The sequence below is a fragment of the Prionailurus viverrinus genome, chromosome D3, assembly GCF_022837055.1.
Source record: "Prionailurus viverrinus isolate Anna chromosome D3, UM_Priviv_1.0, whole genome shotgun sequence".
Classification (NCBI taxonomy): Eukaryota; Metazoa; Chordata; class Mammalia; order Carnivora; family Felidae; genus Prionailurus; species Prionailurus viverrinus.
Genome location: NC_062572.1, coordinates 45,686,493 through 45,710,193, shown reverse-complemented (window position 1 = coordinate 45,710,193; position 23,701 = coordinate 45,686,493). Strand labels below are relative to the sequence as shown.

Here is a 23,701-nt window from a genome sequence, read left to right as displayed (position 1 = left end):
AGGCAATCAACCTGCGCGTCTCGGCTGCCCAGTCGACTCATCACCTGCTGCTTCTTGGTAGGCGGTCAGAGGTAATAAGGGGCCATGACCGAGGACCGGGTCAGGTCAGGGCTCCCAAGGCGGCCGCGAGGGCTTCCGGAGCCTCGAGGGCTTCCATTAAGACTACTGGGGCGGTGTCGCCGCTGGCCGGCATGTAGCCCCCGGCCTCGTCCCCGCCCCTGGCGTCTTTCCTTCCCGGCGTTTTTCCCGAGCCAGCCTCACCAGCCATCGCGGATTTGCGGTTCCTGCAGCTTGCTCCGCTGCCTTCGCCACTGCCCGTTGACCCGACCTGAACCTTAAGGCCTCTGCAGGCTGTGATGTGGGGATCTTGGAGGGGAGCAGTGGCCTGGGTCCAAGGTCACAGAGTAATTTGGGTTGGACATGAGGGTCTGGACACAGGTAGGGCTGTTCTGGAGTAGAAATGGGTGCGTTGAGGGCCATAGTGAAGTTTGTAGGGATAGATGCGAGCAGAAGGGAATTGGGTCCTCTATTTTTGTCACTGTTCATAAGATTATTTACAACGGGGGTTTGTTTTACTCAGGCAGAGTAGAATAGCAACGCCAAAAATGAGAGAACTCTCCCACTCCTACACTCCCAACCTCTTCCCATCCCCCACCTCTAAATGTTGAGTTCTGAAAACCCTGCTGCAGGTACTGTATTTTCCGGGAGAGGAAGGAATTAAATCGTTGTGATTTGAGAGGTACTGTGAACTTTGTTCTTTGTATCCTTTAGAATTGAAATGGTATTCTTATACAGCAGGAAGTAATTGCAGCACCCAGTATTTAAATAGTATTATCACATGATATTTTAATAAATAGCCTTTGCAAAAACCAATAAAAGAGTACTACTTGGTGGAATAGTAAGATGTGGGTGGGTTTTGTTTTTTCCTCTTTAATTTTTAAAAAGCTGATAAAACACGGATTTCAATTTAAAACCTTCTTGTTGCAGTGGACTGTACTATATTCAACCTTTGTATTAGGTCCTTAGTTTCTGCGTTACATAGGGCATCTACCACAATGGAACTGTTTTTAATTTGAAAAACTTAAAAATTCTTACTAGGGAATTAGATATTAGAGTAGGATGAAAAGTGCTTGAAAAGCGGTTAATTTGGAAGCTGCAAATTCAGGCCTAGAAACGAGAAAACTCTAACAGACACTTCTCCCTTTCAGGCTGAATGAAGTGTATGCCCCCCTAGGTTAGATGTATGACTTCAGAAGTACCCTTCTTAGGACGAAGCTTCTGCCCACCTTACTCATTCCTGGCCAAGGAAAATTTTGCTGTCATTTCTCATTGAACAGTGTGAAAATTCTGTAGTGAACAATAATTTTTTTAACATCAGCCTCATACAAGGTTTTGTACTAGGCATTTAAATTGATAAATTATGCTTCCAGAAGAAAGGGAAAAGGGCCCTAATTAACGAATGCCTTTATCCCCCCTCCCCCCCAATTGCTGGATAGAGTTTTTTAGCTTGGTATTTATATTATAGAACAAATTGATTGTATTTTTTAAAAATATTTTTTAAACTATTCATTTTGAGAGAGGGGTGGGGGAATAGGCAGAGGTAGAGCCCCATGCTAGGCTCAAAACACGGAACCATGAGATCACCAAACCAAGATGTACCGAAACCCAGTCTAACTGAGCCACCCAGTCACCCCACAAGTTGATTGTATTTATTGTAATAATGAAGGTAGCTGGCATTGCACAATTCAAAAGAATGGACTATTAAATAAGTAAATACGTTTTCATGACTTCTTTTGGCAAATTTATGTTACATACAGAGTTCTTATTGAAGGTGATCAGAATTCAGATGGTAGTTTGAAATCAACTCCAGTAAAATTGTTGTTATAAGTAATTGACTTAAGAACTATATTACCCCTTCTGCAGCCCCAATTTTTCTGTGCATCCTTTTCTCGGCACAGTTGAAGTTCTTTGGCTCTATTTCTGTGTAAGTTGTGTATTACAACTGTATTATACTACTTTAGTTACTTTTGGTAAACGGATCATTCAGTTAACTTGGCCATCCTTTCTTTTTTTGAGGGGGCTGTATCTTATGCTTAATTGTGTTACAGTACATCTGAAGAAAGCAAGATTTATGTCCTCTGTTCTCTTCAGCTTACTTTAAACATTTATGGCTGCATATGGGGGATTCATAGCGATGAAGACTCAATATAAATAAAAGTGGGATATTAAGTATTACTTTAATGAAGTGGTTTTCAGAGTTTTTGGTTAGGATCCCTTTACACTCTTAAAAATTATGTAGGATTTCAAATAGCTTTTGTTTATATTGATAATTATTGTATTTTAAGTTAATATATTCATTAAAATAACTGATAAATTACAGGCTAATATAAATAACATTTTTTAATTTTGAAAAACAACCATTTTCCAAAACAATTTTTTTCAACTTAAATTTTAGTTATAAAGCAAAAAACATTAGTGAAAGAATGGCAACTCTTTTACATTTTTGTAAATCTCCTCAATGTTTGGCCTAATAGAAGACAGCTAGATTCTCCCATCAGCTTTGCATTCAGTTATATGTTCTGGTTGAAGTATATGAAGAAAATTCAGTTTCACATCAATATGTTGGGAGGAGTGCTTTAGTAATCTTTTCAGATAATTGTGATATTCTTTGATTCTATAACAAAACTCAACAAATAGTAATATTTTTTTTTAAACAAGTGGTAATTTCTTAAAGGTTAGCTGCAACGTAGAATCTGAAACCATTTCTATATACTTTTTGTACAACGTTGTGTTAAAATTCATCGGTCTGTTTTGCACTTTGAGTTGATCTTTTACTCAAGAATGATTTGGAGCTAACGAATCTCCTGAAAGGATCCCTGGAATCCCCATGGTCCCACCTTGAGAACTGCTTTAGTGTAAATAATTGAATAGTTTAGAATTAATGTAGTTGTTAAAGTTGAAAGGGATAATGATAATATGGAAATGAAATTGTCCAGCAGTTAAGTGAAACCAGGAGTAACTAAGGTAAATGTTTTCTTTTTTATAGGAAATATTATTGTATCAGTAATATTCTTATAGTTATTATTATAGCTGATATTTAACAAGTGCTTATGATGTGCCAATTATTCTAAGGACTTTATATTAGGAAATGTTGCTTTTGTATCATCTTTATTGATGGTTAAGAGAAAGGCAAATAGGGGCGCCTGGGTGGCGCAGTCGGTTAAGCGTCCGACTTCAGCCAGGTCACGATCTCGCGGTCCGGGAGTTCGAGCCCCGCGTCGGGCTCTGGGCTGATGGCTCAGAGCCTGGAGCCTGTTTCTGATTCTGTGTCTCCCTCTCTCTCTGCCCCTCCCCCGTTCATGCTCTGTCTCTGTCCCAAAAATAAATAAACGTTGAAAAAAAAAAAAAAAAGAGAAAGGCAAATATAATTAACTTTTTTTTTCCTATAGATAGTATAGTTTTTCTGATAAATGTTATTCTTTATAATGCAGATATAATTCCATTTTATTTTATGTTTTTTTGTAAGCTCTAGGTCCCAATTTGGGGCTTGAACTAATGACCTAGAGATCAAGAATCACATGCTTTACCAACTTAGCCAAGTGCTATCTATTTTATTTTTTTAATCTTTTATTATTGATTGATTGATTGATTGATCGAAGTAAGCTTTAGGTCCCAATGTGGGACTTGTACTCATGACCCAGTGGCTTAATCATTAAGCATCTGACTTTGGTTCAGGTCATGATCTCATGGTGTGTGAGCTTGAGCCCCGCTTCGGATGAAAAAAAAAAACCAAACAAACCACAAACCAAACCACAAACCAAGAAACAAGCCCTGCTTCTCTCCTCCCCCCCCCCCCCCCGCCACCCCCCTCCCTTGTGGAATTCTCTCTCACTCTCTGCCCCTGGCTCACTTGTGCTCTCTCTTCCCCCTCCTTCCCCCCAAAAGAGTCACATATATAGTTCCAGGTATGTACTGCTTAAATAATTTTCCTCCAAGGTATTTGAGGTTAGGGAATATGCCTAGCTCTAGCATCTGTCACTGTATATATTTAAAATATAAAGTTTTAGGGGCGCCTGGGTGGCTCAGTCGGTTAGGCGTCCAACTTTGGCCGGGGTCATGATCTTGCGGTTGGTAAGTTTGAACCCCACTTGGGGCTCTGTGCTGACAGCTCAGAGCCTGGAGCCTGCTTTGGATTCTGTGTCTACCTTTCCCTGCCCCTCTCCCACTTGCACTCTGTCACTTAAAAATAAATAAACATCAAAAAAAAATTTTTTTTAAATATATAAAGTTTTAGAATATTTTCACTCAGAAAATTCAGTTATTGAATAAAACAAATATTAGGAATTTTAAGAAGATAATTTTGTTATTGTGAAAGTTTGAAGTTTATTTTGTTAAATCAGTTCGATTAATATTTGAAAGTTTGTTGTCACTAAGCGAAGTCACTAAGTGAGGCTTTTTTCAAAAACAAAAATAGATAGGGGCGCCTGGGTGGCGCAGTCGGTTAAGCGTCCGACTTCAGCCAGGTCACGATCTCGCGGTCCGTGAGTTCGAGCCCCGCGTCAGGCTCTGGGCTGATGGCTCGGAGCCTGGAGCCTGCTTCCGATTCTGTGTCTCCCTCTCTCTCTGCCCCTCCCCCGTTCATGCTCTGTCTCTCTCTGTCCCAAAAATAAATAAATGTTGAAAAAAAAAATTAAAAAAAAAAAAAACAAAAAATAGATAATTTTCAAGACAAATTTAGGCTTACTTTAAATATTTGATGCATATTAAAATCCATATCATTTCATGTTCACTTTTTGGTACAGCTTTATGGAGATGCTATATTAACAGAGTTGTACAACCATTGCCACTGTCTAATTTTACAATATTTTTATCATCCCCCCAAAATGCCTGTACTATTATGTCACTCCTCATTTCCTTCCTAGCCCCTTACTACCACCAGTGTATCTGTTTTTATAGATTTGTCTGTTTTGGACATTTCATATAAATTGAATCATATAAACTACCTTCTTTTACTTAGCATAATGTTAAGGTTAATCCATGTAGCTTGTATCAGTACTTTATAGCTAAATACAGTCTATTACATGTTATCAGTACTTTATAACTAAATACCGCCTATTATATGTGTATACCACATTTTGTTTATCCATTCGTCAGTTGATGAACATTTAGATTGTGTCCACTTTTTGACTATTAAGAAAAATACTAAGAATGGGTACAAGTTATTGCATAGGTGTATTCAGATTCACTTTTGAGCTTTCCCAGTATATTTTACATCAATATAAACAGTATATAGTTTTTTACTTCACAGCTAATAAAGTGTGTTCATTTCTGATACGAAAGATTCAAAGATTGCATAAATATATAAGTAAAATGTGAAAGTATTCATTCTTTGTGTACCCTTTCATCTCCCAACTTTTACTGCTGTTGATGTTTTAATGTGTATTGTGTTTTGTCTGTTAGTACAGTGGTACATGACATTCATTTATCTCTTTCTTAGAAAATTATATGTAGCTATGCAGCTTTTATACCTGTTTTTTTTTTTTTTTTTTTAATGTTTATTTACCTTTGAGAGAGAGTGAGAGAGAGCGTGCATATAGCAGAAAGACCGAGAGGGAGAGAATCCCAAGCAGGCTCTGCACCAGGCTCAACCCCACAAACTGTGAGATCATGACCTGAGCTGAAATCAAGAGTTGGATGTTTAACTGACTGAGTCACCCAGGTGCACTCCCCCACCCCCCTTTTTTTTAAAGTAAGTTCTATGTCCAGTGTGGGGCTTGAACTCACAATTCCAAGATCAAGAGTCACATGCTGTACTGAGGAACCAGATAGGTGCCCCACCCCCAACTTTTTAAAAAGTAAACTCTGTCCCCAACATAGAGCTCAAACTTAAGATCCTGAGATCAAGAGTCACATGCTCTTCTGACTGAGGTAGCCAGGCACCCCCATGTCTAACTTTTTTAGAAGTTTAATTAATATTCAGTTTTACCGAATCACTATTACCAGTCTACTGAGAAAATTACAGGAATTTTGCAATTTGTTTTTCTATCAAGATGACTAATTCTGAGAACAGTTTTTACAGTGGTATTTCTGCTTTTCTTCTTAAGATAGAGCTTACTTGATGATAGTGGGTCTCTTGTTGCTAAAATATTATTTATTGGGGAGTACTTCCTAGTTAAAAAAAATTTTTTTTTTAAGTTTTATTTATTTTTGAGAGGGTGCAAGAGAGAGAGAGACAGACAGACAGAAAGAGGATCCAAAGCAGGCTCTGTGCTGACAGCAGAAAGCCTGATCTGGGGCTTGAACTGTGAGATCATGACCTGAGCTGAAGTCCAACGCTTAACTTAACCCACTGAGCCACCTGGGTGCCCTTGTTCTTCCTAAATTTTTGATTCCCAACCATATATGCCACTTAAAATGAGTTGAAGAGCATGTTTCCCACATATTTTGGAGCCATTTGTGTAATAGATTTAGGCTTTCAATGTTTGGAAAAATTTATTAGGGACAGTATCTTGTGTTATTGTGTGTGTTTTCTGTTGCATTCTCTGTTAATGGTCTTTTGTGGCTTCAGTTATGACACGTTATGTGTTTCTGGTTAGCAGTAATTGGCTTAAACTTTGTTATTTAATTTTTTTTAATGTTTATTTTTGAGAAAGAGAGACAGACAGAGCTTGAGCAGTGGAGGGGCAGAGAAAGAGGAAGACACAGAATCTGAAGCAGGCTCCAGGCCCGGAGCTGTCAGCAGTGAGCACAGAACCCGACGTGGGGCTCGAAACCCACAAACTGCAAGATCATGACCTGAGCTGAAGTCGGACGCTTAACTGACTGAGCCACCCAGGGGCCCTTAAACTTTGTTACTTAAAATGTTTTTTTCATCTCTATTTTTGGGGTGTGTTTAGAATGTAAGAAATAACTTGGATTACCTTAGATAGTGGGTGAGTGAATTGACACACACAGAAATAAGAAAGAGAAGACTCCATTTATAGAGCTGGATTTTGTGGAAGAAAATAGGAATCACCAAACACTAGGCCTCGAATATAGTGCAGGACTCAGAAAGTTGCTGAGAATAGTGTAGCTCCAGCATTTGGCTTACCCAGCAGATACTGCTGCTAGAGGAATTAAAATAAGGTAAGCCAGGGCCTTCTGGGTGGCTCAGTCATTTGAGCGTCTGATTCTTGATTTCAGCTCAGGTCGATCTCATGGTCGTGGGATTGAGCCCTGCATTGGGCTCTGTGCTGAGCATGAAGCCCAATTCTCTGTCTCCTCCACTGCCTCTCCCCGGCTTGTGTGTGTGTGCGGGCGTGTGTGCACATGCTCGTGCGCGCTCTCTCTCTCTCTCTCTCTCTCTCTCTCTCTCTCTCTCAAATAAATAAACATTAAAATAAAGCCAGATGCTCACACGGGTGATTTTGTCTCCCAGAGGACCTTTGTGATTGCCTGAAGAATATTTGATTTTCAGAACTGAGAGTGGAATTGAGAGGTGTACTGAGTTGGATTTTACAGTAAATCTTTTGATGGAGTTAACTGCACTTTGACCTGGCTGGAAGTTTCCAGTGATGTTTGAAATACTAAGAGCAGATTAGGTAAAATAGTCCTAAGGCTGTGTAGAACAAAGCTGTTTTCATCTTATGAAGTTTTTTTTTTTTTCTTTTTTTTGGTGAAGGAGTTACATTGATGTGATAATTATTTTATTTGGCTGGTTGATGCCCTATAATAATAGAATTCTTAAAATTCAGTCATCTCTGTATCCTTCAATCAGTTTTACTTGGTACTAATAGACTGTGGCTATGCTCATGCTCTGTTAAAAATGCTAATTTGTTTTAATTTAGGCTTGTTACAGGGCTCCTGGGTGGCTCAGTGGTTAAGCATCTGGCTTTGGCTTAGGTCATGATCTCACAGTTTGTGAGTTCGAGCCCCATGTCGTCTCTGTGCCGACCGCTCAGAGCCTGGACCCTGCTTTGGATTCTGTGTCTCCCTCTCTATTTGCCCCTCCCCTGCTCATGCTCTGTCTCAAAAATAAATAAAACATTAAACAAAAATTTAGACTTGTTACATCTTTTTTTGTGTATGAATTGTGTGTGTGTGGTGCATGTGCATGTGTGTATACTACTTTTGGTAGCAAAACAAATTTTTGTATTATTTTGGGTAAGTTGTCTTTTGCTGCATTCTGGGACAAAAAATATATATATCAATTCTTTGAAAGCAGAGCTGTTTCCTTTGCCTGGAACACTTTTTAGCCTCAGGTGGGAATATGCTTAATGCATTTAAGAAATAATAGCAAGGGAGCCAACCTAACTGGAGCAGAGTGAGTAGGGACAAAACCGGGAAGTAGTTAATAGTTAACATCAGCCTTTGCTTTTACTCTGATTGAGATGAGAAGTCACTGAAGAGTTTTGAGCAGAGAAATAACAGCCTGACTTGAGTTTTAAAAGGATCATGTGGCTGTTCTGTGGAGAAGCTGAAGTGGGGAGGGAGGAGCAAAACTGAAGGCAGAGTTAGGAATTAGGAAGTTGTTGGTAAAAATCCAGGTGACAGATAAATGATGACCTGGACCTGGGTGGAAGTGGTAGAGATTTTAAGTGGTCACGTTATGGATGTGTTTTGAAGGTAGACAGGATTTGTTAATGACAAATTGCATAAGCTTAAGAGAAGAATTGGGAATGACTGCACAAAGTTTTATGTTGGACACTCAAGGATGAACCTGCCATTTACTGAGATGAGAGTCCTTTGAAAACTTTAGATTTAGGAGGCAAGATTAGGAGTTCAGCTGTTAAAGTTTCAGATGTTTAGTAGCCAATAAAAATCTCTCTGTGGGTAGTATTCCTATTAATTTAATTTTTTTGTACTTGAATTGTATTACATTCTCTTGCATTTCTAGACTTAAAAAAATCTTCTCATTTTCTTTGACTTGTTGAGTCGGGGTAAATAATTTTCAGGATTTCCATTTTGGTGAGATTTTAAAATAGATTGTGCACTCTAAATTTAAAAAATGGCTAAAACCTTTATACGTCAATAGAGGAGACCTGTTGGATGCCAGGATACACTGACAGAAATGAAATAAGAGTGGAGAACTTTTTCAGAACTTTCATAGTGAATCTTGTGTATTTTTAAGGTCAAATAGCACTAACAGCCTTACGGTGACAAATCTCATTCCATTCCTAACCTTTCCCTATCCCCTAATACCTTTCTCCAGAAGCTACCACTTTTATTCTTCTAGCTGTTACTCTTAGTATCTAACTCCATATTTTTGGTGGTATGCAGTAACTGCTGTATTTTGATTTATCAATTTCAGATGTTACTTACTTTCTGCCTTCTTAGTTAAAAATTTAGCTCTCCTGCTTCCTTCCCCATATCCCCTTAAAAGAGTTCTATTTCAATTGCTGGTTAAGCCAGTAGTGAGTGTTGTTATAACTATGTAAATGTTTTACTGCTGAGCTGAGTATTCTGAAACTATATCTCCCCCCTCCCCCCACTTTTACCCCTTGGAGTTAATAATTGCCTTGCTTTTCTTTTGCCTAATATTTTAAGGTGGTAGGGCAGGAGCGCCGGGGTGGCTCAGTCGTTTGAGTGTCTGACTTCAGCTCAGGTCATGATTTCATGGTTCGTGAGTTCAAGCCCGATCTTGGGCTTTGCGCTGACAACTTGGAGCCTGCTTCGGATTCTGTCTCCCTCTCTCTGCCCCTTCCCTACTTGCTTGCTCTCTCTCAAAAACAAATAAACGTTAAAAAAAAAAAGGTGCTTGTACAGTTTCCCCCCCAAATGTCACATGCCTGACAGTCAGATTTTTCATACTCAAAATCCACTCCCTTTCCTGTGTGCACTCCCACTAGCCTCAGGGTTCCTTTTGGGATTCTTCAGCCATCTGTTTCATTATAGACTGGTTGCTCTTTTGACCTGTTCTCCAAGGTGTTTGTATAATAGATACTGCTACCAGCAATATTTTACCTCACATTCTTTTTTTTTTTTTTAAGTTTATTTATTTTGAGAGCATGCACACATGTGAATGGGGGAGGGGTGGAGAGAGAGATAATGAATGAATGAATCCCAAACAGGCTCCATGCTGTCCAAGCAGAGCCAGATGCTGGGCTTGATCCCACAAACCAGGAGATCATGATCTGAGCTGAAATCAGTTGCTTAACTGATTGAGCTACCCAGGTGCCCTTTTACCTCACATTCTTACCAATACTTTGTCTTCTTAAACTTTAAAATTTTAGCCATTGTGGTGTTTGTCCATTGCCCTATTGAGTTTCTCTCCTTCTCTCCCCCCTTCCTTCCTCCTCCTCCTTTTTGTGATGAACTTGTTTAAATTTCTTGTCCTTTTTTCCTTCAGTTGGCCATTTAATTGATTTGTAGGATTTTAGAAAATATCATCTTTGTGTACTAATACTTTGTAAGTTTCACCTTTCACATTTTGTGTCTGTATTCAATTTGGCATTGACTTTAGTGTATGGTACAAAGTAGGAAACCAGTTTTCCTCCCCCCCCCCCCGTTTGTCTCATCACTGTTTCTTTAAAAAATCTATTTTCCCAGCTGTAATACTATTTGTCTTAAAGCAGTTGACCGGGGCTCCGGGGTGGCTCAGTCAGTGGAGTGTCTGACTTCAGCTCAGGTCATGATCTCATGGTTCGTGGGTTCGAGCCCCATGTCGGGCTCTGTGCTGACAGCTCAGAGCCTGGAGCCTGCTTCTGATTCTATGTCTCCCTCTTTCTCTGTCTCTCTGTCTCTCTCTCTCAAAAATTAAAAAAAAAAAAAAATATAAAAAGCCGTTGACCATACATTCATGAGTCTGATTGTGGGCACTCTGCTTTGTGTCATTAGTCTGTTCCATTGTTCTATTTGTCCTTCAGTATAACACATTACTATGGCTTTACTGATTTTAATTAATTAATTTTTAATGTTTATTCCTTTTTTGAGAGAGATGGAGAGTGAGTGGGGGAGGGGCAGACACACACACACACACACACACACACACACACACACACACAGAATCCGTAGCAGGCTCCAGACTCTGAGCCATCAGCACAGAGCCCGACGCGGGGCTCGAACCCATAATCTATGAGATCATAACCTGAGCCAAAGTTGGACATCCAACTGACTGAGCCACCCAGGCACCCTGATTTTAGGCACCCTGATTTTATTAATTGTTGATGTCTGGTAGGGTAAGTTCACGTATCTTGTGGTTTTTTAAAAGTATGTTTTCTTATGCTTTATGTAGAATAGATTTTCTTTCTTTTTTTTGTGTGATGTTTTTATCTTGAGAGAGAGAGAAAACGGAGGCAGGGCAGAGAGAGAGAGAGAGAGGGACAGAGGATCTGAAACAGGCTTGGTGCTGACAGCAGGGAACCTGACATGGGGCTCGAACTCATGAACCATGAGATCACGACCTGAGCAGAAGTTGGACACTGAACCGACTGAGCCATCCAGGTGCCTCATTTCTTTTTCTTTTCTTTTTAAAGTTTATTTATTTTTCAGAAAGAACGAGAGAGAGAGTGCATGTGCACATGGGGGAGGAGTATAGAGAGGGAGAGAGAGAATCCCAAGCAGGCTTTTAAATATTTATTTATTTTGAGAGAGGGATAGAATGAGTAGAATAGGGGAGAGAGGAAGAGAGAGAATCCCAAGCAGGCTCCATGCTGTCAGAGTGGAGCTCTACACAGGGCTCAATCTCACAAACTGTAAGATCATCGTCTGAGCCAAAATCAAGAGTTGATTGCTTAACGGACTGAGTCACCCAGGTGCTCCTTGAGGCAACTATTCTTGAGGCATTTTGCAGTTTTCAAGATTCTAATGCCAGTAGCTAACAGGCTCATCAGCTCTAAGATACCGTTTTTTTTTGTGGTCAAATCCATCATCTGTAGGTTGACAAATAATTACTGTTTGATAACTGGGGTGCAGAAATGATTTGGAGCGTTTATTATAGTGGAGGACATACATTATATAAGCATACTTCCTATATAACTGATAAATCCTGTATTAGAGGTATAATAAATATTTGTGCATTGAGTAAAGTGCTTGTTGGGAACATAAAAAAGAAGGCACTGTTCCTCCCTGGAGGAACTGACTTTTGTTCCTGAGTACATGATATTACATATCTGGTGTGAGTTTTGTTTGTTTGTTTTAAATTATTTTTTTATGGGGGTGCCGGGCTGGCTTAGTTGGTTGAGCATGCAACTCCTGATCTTAGGGTTGTAAGTTCAGACCCCATGTTGGGCATAGAACTTACTTAAAAAAAAGTAAGTTATTTTTTATGTACTGTATTTAATATGAAAATGCTTCCACTTGTTAGGTATTGATTTTGCTATTTTGTGAAGAGAAAAACTTGTTATTTATCAGTAAGTTATATTTAAAAGCCAATTAGTACTATATCAGATTTAATTGTAACTTTAAAAAGAACTTTTTTTAAAAGTTTTTTTAATGTTTTTTTATTTATGAGAGAGAGAGAGAACATGAGCAGGGGAGGGGCAGAGAGAGGGAGACAAAGAATCTGAAGCAGTCTCCAGGCTCTGAGGTGTCAGCACAGAGCCCGACGTGGGGTTTGAACCCACCAGCCGTGAGATCATGACCTGAGCTGAAGTCGGATGCTTAACCGACTGAGCTACCCAGGCGCCCCAATATTTGTAGCTTCTTAAAAAGATCTCCAACCCTGAAAGCCTCATAAATTTTTTTTTTTTTTTTTGCCAAATGGGTTTTTAAATGTGCATTTAATATAATGCACAGTTTAAGATAGTAAAGTTTGATAAGTTTGGGCATATGAACACTGTGGAGCTAACACTCCAAGATAAAGGACATTTCCATCACCCCCAGAAGGTCTCTTGGAATGTATTCAGGTATGTTCCTGACTCCTGGTAATCACTGTTGTGTTTTCTGTTATTATAGATGAGTTTTGCCTCTTCTAGAACCGCATATAAGTGGGATTATGCAGTGTTTGACTTCCTTCCCTTAACATAATGATTTTTAAAAATTTCGTTCATGTTGCATAAACAACATGCTTATGTTTGTTTTTTTCTCCTAAGTATTCCATTGCATGAAAATACCACAGTTTATTTTTATATACTAGTAATTGATGCAGGGAGTTGCATCCACATTTTGGCTATTATGTGTAAAACTAATAGAAACATTTTTATATAGGTCTTTTTGTGGTCATATGCTTTTATTGTTTTTTCATATGTTTTTATTTTGGGTGGTAAATATTTAGGACTGGAATTTGAGTCACAGGGTACATGAAATTTAACTTTATGAGAAAGTACCAAATTTCCTAAGTGTTTATTTTATTTCATCCCAGCAGCATGTTCTTAGAGTTCTATATTCCACAACCTCACAAATACTGGATTTTGTCAGTCTTTTAAATTTTAGCCATTTTAATGTGTTTGTGGTGGTGTCTCATTGTGTTTTTAATTTGCATTTTCCTGATGACTGATGTAAAATACTTTGTGAGATCCTTATTGGCCATTTGTAAATTATCTTTGTGAGGTATATATTCAATTCTTTTGCACATTTTAAAATTTGGTGGTTTGTCTAAATGTGTCTATTTCTAGACTTTTTGTTCCATTGATTTGCCTTTTTTCACATTTTACACTCTTTATTATAGCTTTCATCTCTGTCATTTTCTCCCCCCTCCCCCTTTTTAAATTTAAATTTTAGTTAACATACAGTGCAGTATTGGTTTCAGGAGTAGAACTCAGTGATTCATTACTTACATACAACACCCAGTGCTCATCACAACAAGTGCCCTTCTTAGTACCCATCACCCATCTCACCCCTCTCCCATCTCACCCCTCTCCCATCAACCTATAGTTTTTTCTCTATCATTAGGAGTCTCTTGTGGTTTGTTTCCCTCTCTTCTCTCTGCACCTTCCCACATGTTCATCTGTTTTGTTTCTTAAATTCCACGTAAGAGTGAAATCATTGGGTATTTGTCTTTCTCTGATTGACTATGTTCTAGCTCCATCCACGTTGTTGCAAATGGCAGGGTTTCTTTTTGACGGCTGAGTAATATTCTGTTGTATATATATACCACATCTATCCATTTATCAGTCGGTGGACATTTGGGCTCTCTCTACAGTTTGGCTATTGTTGATAATGCTGCTATAAACACTGGGGTGCATGTACCCCTTCAAATCTGTATTTTTAAATCTTTTGGGGAAATACCTAACAGTGCAGTTGTTGGATCGCAGGATAGTTGTTTTTAGTTTCTTTTTAATTTTTTTAAAAGTTTGTTTATTCATTTTGAGAGAGACAGAGAGCAAGCGGGGCGGGGGGGGGGGCAGAAAGAGAGAGGGAGAGAGAGAGAATCTGAAGCAGGCTCCCAGCCATCAGCACAGAGCCTAACTCAGGGCTTGAAACCATGAAATGCGAGGTCATGACCTGAGCCGAAACCAAGAGTCAGTCGCTCAACTGACTGAGCCACCCAGGCGCCACTATTTTTGGTTTCTTGAAGAACCTCCATAGTGTTCTCCAGAGTGGCTGTACCAATTTGTATTTCCAGCAATGCAAGAGGGTTTCCCTTTGCATCCTGTCAACACCTGTTGTTTGTTGTGTTGTTAATTTTAGCAATTGTGACAGGTATCAGGTGGTATCTCATTGTGTTTTTGGTTTGTATTTACTTAGTGATGATTGATGTTGAGTATCTTTTCCTATGTCTGTTAGCCATCTGGATGTCTTCTTTGGAAAAGTGTGTGTTCATGTCTTCTGCCCGTTTCTTAACTGGGTTATTTGCTTTTTGGGTATTGAGTGTGATTATATTATAGTAAATTTTATTATATATTATAAGATGTAGGTTTTTTTGTTAGAAACTTTTTACAAGATTGAAGAATTTTATTGTTGGGGTCAAGATAAATCAAGTTCTAGCTTTTTTTGATTTTATTCTAGAACCATTAAATTTGTTAGTATTTCTGTTTGTCTTTAACCTTTTGATGATTTAGGGAACATTTTGATCTATTCACGAATGGATGGATGGATGCTATTGCCCCTATTTATTTATTTAACCTTCTGTTTTTTATGACTATAGTCATAGAAATGATCATGACTTCTTCAATACTAGGCACAAATCCAAGAAGGTGACTGTAAGTCAAGGACAATCAGATTTTTTTTTTTCCTCCTGTGAAAATTCCACTTCTTCCAAGTGCATCTTACACTTTGTGTTACATAGGTATAATGTAATGCCTGCTCTGTGTTCTGCCAGTTCCAAAGGATATAGAAATTGTAATTGGATGGTTTGTTAATAACAAGCATGAAGTTCTCAAGATAGAAACACAGGTCTCTGTGATTAGCAAAGCCCCCTTTGCCCCTTTTAGTGTTCATGGAGAAACCTAGGAAAAATGAAAAACTGGAAGCCTTGGATTGATACTTAATTCCTTCCTTTAGAAGCTACTCCACAGGGAGCAGCTAGTTTACAGAGACTTTGCTACTGAAGAATGAGAGACATGGTAGTAGAAGGATGTAAATAGCTACTTCTTTTTTTTTTTTAATTTTTTTTTTCAACGTTTATTTATTTTTGGGACAGAGAGAGACAGAGCATGAACGGGGGAGGGGCAGAGAGAGAGGGAGACACAGAATGGGAAACAGGCTCCAGGCTCTGAGCCATCAGCCCAGAGCCCGACGTGGGGCTCGAACCCACAGACCGCGAGATCGTGACCTGGCTGAAGTCGGACGCTTAACCGACTGCGCCACCCAGGCGCCCCAATAGCTACTTCTTAAAGTTAGTGTTGTTCTTCTCTCTATGGATTTTGGACCACTATACAGGCTTGAGAAGTTTGGACGAAATGGACAAATTCCTAGAAAGAAACTGAGTCAAGAATATAACTTCGATACAAAAACTAGACAAGGATATCACAAGTAAAAGAAACTACAGATCAATATTTCTTATTACACAAAAAATCCTCAACTACATACATACATACTGAATCAAAGAGCATATAAAAAGAATTATGCACCATGGTGAAGTGGGATTTATCCCAGCAGTGCAAAGTTGGCTCAGCATATGACAAAGTAATACACTAGGTTAAAAGAATAAAGGGGGGAAAACTCACATGATCACCTTAGCGGATGTAGAGAAAGCATTTAACAAAATCCAGCGCCCTTCATGATTAAAAACACTCAACAAATGAAGATTAGAACAGCATCTGTGAAAAGCCTGTCTCTAACATTATACTTGATGGTGAAAGACTGAAGGTTTTACTCTTAAGTTCAGAAATAAGACAAGAATGTTTGCTTTTGCCACCTTTATTCAACATTGTGCCGGAGGTTCTAGCCAGGGCAGTTAGGCAAGAAAAAGAAATAAAGACATCCAGATTGGAAAGGAATAAAATAATTTTTGTTTGCAGATGACATGACCTTAGATACAGAAAATTCTAAGGAATCCACAAAAAAAGCCCAAAGCTTGTTAGTACTAATATATGAATTCAACAAGGTTATATGTTACAAGATCATTGTACAAAAATCAGTTGTATTTAATTCTAGACATGAACCATCTAAAAAGGAAATTAAGAAAAAAATTCCTTTTATAATATAATCAAAAGGAATAAAGTACTTAGGAATAGATTTAACAAAAGTATAAGACTTGTGCACTGAAAATTCTAAAACATATTTTGAAAAATTAAGGATGACTTAAATAAGTGAAAAACTATCTGTGTTCAAGAATTAGAAGACTTCATATTAAGATGATAGTATTCCTCAAAATGATCTACAGATTCAGCGAAATCCCTATCAAAATCCTAGCGACATTTTTGCAGAAATTGCTAAAATTAGTATTGTATAGCCAAAACAATCTTGAAAAAGAAAAAACAAAGCTGAGAGACTCACACTTCCTCATTTCAAAACTTAACTACAAAAGGACCCAAGAGTATACTATGAGGGAAATGACAATCTCCAATAAATGTTGATGGGAAAACTGGATAGCCACATACAAAAGAATGAAACTGGAACTCTATCTTAAATTATACACAAAAATTAACTCAAAATGGATTAAGGACTCGAGTGTAAGACCTGAAACCATGAAACTCCTGAACATAGGTGGTGAGCTTTTTGACATAAGTCTTGGTGATGATGTTGTTAATCTACACTAATAGAAAAAGCAACAAAAGCAAAAATAAACAAGTGGGACTACATCATACTAAGCACAGCTTCTGCATTGGCAAAAGAAACCATCAGCAAAATGAAAAGGCAGCCTACTGAATGGAAGAAAATATTGGCAAATTATGTGTCTGATGAGTGTTTAATATCCAAAATATATAAACAATCCAATTAAAAATGGGCAGAAGTTCTGAATAGACATTTTTTCAGAGAAGACATGGCCAATAGGTACATGGGAAGATACTCAACATTGCTAATCCCCAGGAAAGTGCAAATCAAAACCACAGTGAAATATCACCTTACACCTGTTAGAATGATTATTATCAAAAAGACAAGAAATAACAAATGTTGGCAAGGATGTGGAGAAAAGGAAACCTGTTCAGTGAGGATGGGTACAGCCAGCATTGAAAACAGTGTGAAGGTTCATGGGGCGCCTGGGTGGCGCAGTTGGTTAAGCGTCCGACTTCAGCCAGGTCACCATCTCGTGGTCCGTGAGTTCGAGCCCCGCATCAGGCTCTGGGCTGATGGCTCGGAGCCTGGAGCCTGTTTCCGATTCTGTGTCTCCCTCTCTCTCTGCCCCTCCCCCGTTCATGCTCTGTCTCATTCTGTCCCAAAAATAAATAAAAAACGTTGAAAAAAAAATTAAAAAAAAAAAAAAAGAAAACAGTGTGAAGGTTCTTTAAAAAATAGAACCCAACAATACTTTGGGTATTTATCTGGAGAAAACAAAAACAAAATTTCAAAAAGATATATGCACCCATGTTCATTGTGGCATTACTTACAATAGCCAAGATAAGGAAACAATATGTCCATCGATAAATGAATGGATGAAGAAAACGTATATATACAATGTCCTGTATACACAATGTATATACAGTGGTTTTTACTCAGCCATAAAAAAATGAAATCTTAACCATTTGTGACAACATGGATGGACCTTGAGGGCATTATGCTAAGTGAAATAAGTTAGAGGAAGGCAAATACTACATAATCTGACTGAAATGCGGAATCTACAAACAAAAATAAAAAACTAAGCTCATAGATACAGAATGGATTGGTGGTTGCCAGAGGTGGGGGGCGGGGTGGGTGAAATGGGTAAAGGGGAAGAGGATTAAAAAGTACAAACTTCCAGTTATAAAATAAGTAAGTCATGGCCATGTAATATACAGCATGGTGACTATAGCTGATAATGTACATTTGGAAATTGCTAAGAGAGTAGATCTTAAAAATCTTCATAAGAAAAAAAGATTTTGGTAACTATGTATGGTGACACATTAACTAGGCTTATTGTGGTGATCATGTAGTAATGTATACAAATAATGCATTGTTTTGTTATATACCTGAAACTAACACAATAGGTCGATTATATCTCAACTGGAAAAAATTTACTTCAGAGCTACAGTAACTAAGACTTTGTGGTACTGACATAACCTCATATAGATCAGTGAACAGAATAGAGAGTCCAGAATTAAACCCATATGATTATGGGCAATTGATTTTTGATAGGATTACCAAGACAATTCAGTAGGTAAAGAATGGTCTTTAACAAATGGTGCTGTGACAGTTGGATATTCACCTGCAAAGAATGAAGGTTTTACTCCTACCTTGTACCATATATAAAATTAACTCAAGATGGAATGGAGATGTAAATGTAAGGTAAAACTGTAAAACTCATAGAAGAAAACAGATCTAAATCTTATGGTTTTGGATTAGGTAGTGGTTTCTTAGATATGACACATAATCACAAACAACCAAAGAAAAATAGATTCGTTGGACATAATCTTAAAGACTTGTGCCTCGAAGGACTCTATCAAGAAAATGAAAAGATAAATGACAGAATTGGAGAAAATATCTGTAAGCTATGCATCTGCTAAGTCTCATATCCAGATAAAGAACTGTTACAACTCAATAATAAAAAGAAAAATGACCTAATTTAAAAAATGAGGAGGGGTGCCTGGGTGGCTCAGTTGGTTAAGTGTCCAACTTCAGCTCAGGTCATGTTCTCTGGGTCGTGGGTTTGAGCCCCATGTTGGCTTCAGTGCTGACAGCTTAGAGCCTGGAGCCTGCTTCAGACTCTGTGTTGTCTTCTCTCTCTGCCCCTCCCCAACTTGCGCTCCATCTCTGTCTCTCAAAAATAAATAAAAACGTTAAAAAAATAAAAATTAAAAAATATAAAAAATGAGGAAAGGATTTGAATATACATTTCTCCAGAAAAGAAATACAAATGGCCAATAAGGTCATGAAGAGATTCTCACCTGATTAGTCATTAGGAAGATGCAAATCAAAAGTACAATGCGATCACCACTTCACACCTAAAAGGATGACTAAAGTTAAAAAAGATGGTAATAAATGCTGACAAAGATGTGGAGAAATTTGAACCCTCATTCTTGGCTGCTGGAGATGTAAAATGATACAGCTGATTTGGACAACAATCTCTAAAGTTAAATACAGAGTTACCATATGGTCCATAAGTCATACTTCTTGGTATATAACCAAGAGACTTGAAACCTGTGTTCACACAAAAACTCGTTAGAATTGTTCATAGCATTATTCATGATAGCCAAAAAGTAGGAACAGTCTGTCAAACATTCATCAACTGATACTAAACAAAATGGTATATTCGTGCTACAGAATAGTATTCAGCCATAAAAAAACACACAAACCAGGCATTACTGATACTTGCTATGTTATTTGAACTTTGAAAACATGTTAAGTGAAAGAAGCCAGTCACAAGATGCCACATGTTTTGTGATTCCATTTATATGAAGCATTTAGAATAGTTAGATCCAGAGACACAGAAAGTAGATTTGTAGTTGCCAGGGGCTGGAAGAAGAGGAGAATGGTGAATGACTTTTAATGAGCCATGATTTTTTTGAAGTCATGAATATATTATGGAATTCGATACTGGCAATTCTTACACATTCTGAATATACTAAAACCTACAGGGGCACCTGGGTGGGTCACTTGGATGAGCATCTGACCCTTGATTTTGGCTCAGGTCATAATCCCTGGGTTGTGGGATTGAGCCCTGTGTATTGGGCTCTGCGCTGAATGTGGAGCTTGCTTAAGATTTTCTCTTTCTCTTCCTGCAGCTGTCCCCTGCTTGTACTCAACGTGCTTTCTTTAACAAACCAACACAACTCCTCCCCCTCCCCGCCCCCACTAAATTGTACACTATAAAGAGGTGAATTTTATGGAAAGGAATTCTATCTCAATTCTGTTAAGTTTTTAAAAAAAATTATTTTAGAGTTAAAATATATTGGATGATATACAATCCAAATATTTTTTCTTCTCTATTTAAAAATTAAATTTTTTTATTAGAATGCACACATGGTCACACATGGGAGCTGGGGAGGGGCAGAGAGAGAGGAAGAGAAAGAATCTTAAGCAGGCTCCATTCCCAGCATGGAGCCTGACATGGGGCTTGATCTCTTAACCCTGAGACCATGATCTGAGCCGAAATCAAAGATGCTTAACCAACTGAGCTGTCCAGGCGCCCCTTACACATTTTAATATAATCAAATGTCTTATTTTACTTACTTATTTCAAGTTTATTTATTTTGAGAGAGCGTGCACACAGCAGAGAGGGGCAGAGAGGAGAGACAGAATCCGAAGCAGGCTCTCCCCATCTGCACAGAGCCCAGTGTGGGGCTTGAACTCCCATTCCGCAAGATCATGATCTGAGTTGAGATCAAGAGTTGGGCGCTTAACCAGCTGAGCCACCAGGCACCCTCATAATCAAATATTAATGATTAAAACTTGAGTACATTTTATTATGAAGTACCTGTGGGAAATTGGATGTACTCTTAAAATTCTCAGTTACTTTGTATCATGTCTTGTAAAATTGCTGTAGTAAAATATAAATGTTATTTTCGGTTTTTTGAAGTGGTCATTTTATATAAAGTTTAATTATTTTTGTTTTACTTCGATATTGGTTTCATTAGGATTATATTAATAAGTTAGCTCTGCTTTGCAGGAGTAGTATTATCAATTTGTTAACAGATGAGAGGATACATTTCAGTTCTTGATGCAAGATTTTATTTAGGGGTTAAAAAGAAAGGGGGATTTATTAACTTGTATGATGCTATAGTGATGATTTAGCACGAAAGGGAAACTAAAATTGAAGTGGTCCTTAGAACACTAAATGAGTGATTGACAGTTACTGTAGAGTTGTATATCAGTTTATCCCTTTTCTAAGGCAGGTCCCAACTGTCGAATGTATTAAGGTATTTAGAATTTGGGAGGAAGAGATGTAAAAGGAGATAATTCATCATTTTAAAAATTATAATTCTTAGTGCTAAAATAATAAAGGAATATAAATGAGCTTTATTATTTTTTTGTTATTATACTTCTGGGGTCTAATCTTTGGTAAGTTTGGAGCTTCTCAGAAAATAAAAATTAAGTACGATATGTGTTAGCTATTCCTGTATAAGAAATTGTTCTAGGAAACCAATTTGATGATAAATTATATTTTAAAAAAAAGGATAAGAGAAAGAAACTGCTCTAGAACTCAATGGCTTAATTATTCTTGAGTTAATTCTTGTTAATATTTAGTTAATTAATAGTTAATTATTCTTGATCACATATCTGTAGAGCAGCTATGGGTTAGGTGACTTAGGTTAGGCTTGCCTGGGCAGCTTTGGGTGTGGGTGGTCTTTATATCTCACTGTGGGTTGGGCTTAGCACCTCATGTGGAGTTAGGCTCACTTCTCTTTGTGTTTATTCTGGGGTCTAGGCTGAAGGGTTGCCTTCATCTACCCGGTGAAACTCTTTTCATGGTGATGGCAGAGGTGCAAGAGGGCAAGCCCTGCTGCACAAAGAAATTTCAAACCACTGTTTGCATGATTTCTGCTAATGTTTCATCAGTCAAAGCAAGTTAGATGGCTAAGGCTATGGGTGCAGGGAAGTATACTCTGCTCACCATGAGGCCAAAGGAATGCATGTGGCCAGGCTCAGCATCAGTTGGGAAGGAAAATATACTCCTTCTATGGAGCGAAGGTTTGGAGACAGTGATTATATTTGAAGATAAACCTAATCTATTATATCTAATCTATTAAAAATGAGATATGTGATGCTTTGCATTGTCATTAGGCAGTTGTTTTATCTAGCTTAGTCTTAAGTTGTTTTAATAGATCAGTTAGTAGACAATAGTATTTTTTTATTCTCATGTGTTTTAATAGATTGTTTTATTTTAGTTATAGGATTTTTTTAAGATTAATTCCCAAACACAAGAAGTTATTAGAAGCATCATTCATTGGAAATATCATCATTCAATTTAAAGAAATAGTGATATGTGATTTCTGTCTCAATAAGGTAAGTGGCTTATACTTTCATAAATTAGTGCCTTCCGATATGAATTAGTGTGCCAAATATACTTTCTATTTTCAAAGAAATATAACTTATATTTTAATTTGAAAAACACAGAAAACATTTGAGTAGGTGTATAGTGAAAAGTAAGCTTTTTTACACTTCTGACACTTGGTTTTGTAGTTTTCTTTCCCAGAAAGCTTTACTATTATATTTATTATTATATATTATTAATATTAATAATTATTAATAATATATATAATTAATAATATGTAATATTATTTCCATACCTATTATATACATAAGTAAGCATATGTTTCTATACATTTCCTTTCTCCTACTCTTCTAAAAAGCAGCTATTTAAAAAAAATTTTTTTTTTTTCCAACGTTTATTTATTTTTGGGACAGAGAGAGACAGAGCGTGAACGGGGGAGGGGCAGAGAGAGAGGGAGACACAGAATCGGAAACAGGCTCCAGGCTCTGAGCCATCAGCCCAGAGTCCGACGCGGGGCTCGAACTCACGGACCGCGAGATCGTGACCTGGCTGAAGTCGGACGCTTAACCGACTGCGCCACCCAGGCGCCCCAAAAGCAGCTATTTTTACCCTGTTCAACATCTTGCTTTTTTTGGTTTAACAGTGTTTTTTGATTGTAGGTGTAGATCCATATCAGTTACTTACAGCACTGTTTTTTGGACAACTTTATTATAGTTTATATACAGTAAATTTCACTCTCAACCTGTACAATTTGGTGGATTTTGACAGATGTACACATTGTTAGAACCACCATTACAGTCAAGACACAGAAGATTTCTGTCACTTCCAAAAGTCTGTTTCTCCCTCTATCCCTGACCCTAGGCAGTGACTCATTTACATTCTATTACTGTAGATTACAGTTGACCCTTGAACAACATGACTGGTTCCACTTATATGCGGATTTTTTTCAGTAAATACATTGAAAAATTTTTTTGAGATTTGTGGCGCTTCAAAAAAACCCAGATGAACTATGTAGCCTAGAAATATTGAAAACATTAACAAAAAGGAGTCTCGTGAATGCATAAAATATATGTAAGTTATTTTATTATTTACTATCATAAAATATTGATGTTATAAAAAGTTAAAATTTATTAAAATGTGCACGCACACACACATGCATTGTATCATTTGCTGTCAAAAGAAATGTAAACAAACAGAGATGCAGTATTAAATCATAACTGCATAAATACTGTATTACTGTAATAATTTCGTAGGCACCTCATGTTCCTGTTGTGGTGAGCTCAAGTGTTTGAGTCTGCTTTAAACATCGTGTGATGCTAATCATCTCTGTGT

The 23,701-nt window shown here is 37.7% G+C and overlaps 1 protein-coding gene across 5 annotated transcripts in view; it reads left to right on the top strand.

The window, feature by feature from the left end:
- Positions 1-23,701, top strand: part of ESCO1 (establishment of sister chromatid cohesion N-acetyltransferase 1) — a 74,964-nt gene that overhangs the window by 362 nt on the left and 50,901 nt on the right. For all 5 annotated transcript variants that reach the window (XR_007145701.1, XM_047827112.1, XM_047827110.1 and 2 more), the window contains exon 2: positions 22,263-22,380. The gene's annotated coding sequence lies outside the window, so the exon portion shown is untranslated. The remainder of the gene's footprint in view (positions 1-22,262; positions 22,381-23,701) is intronic.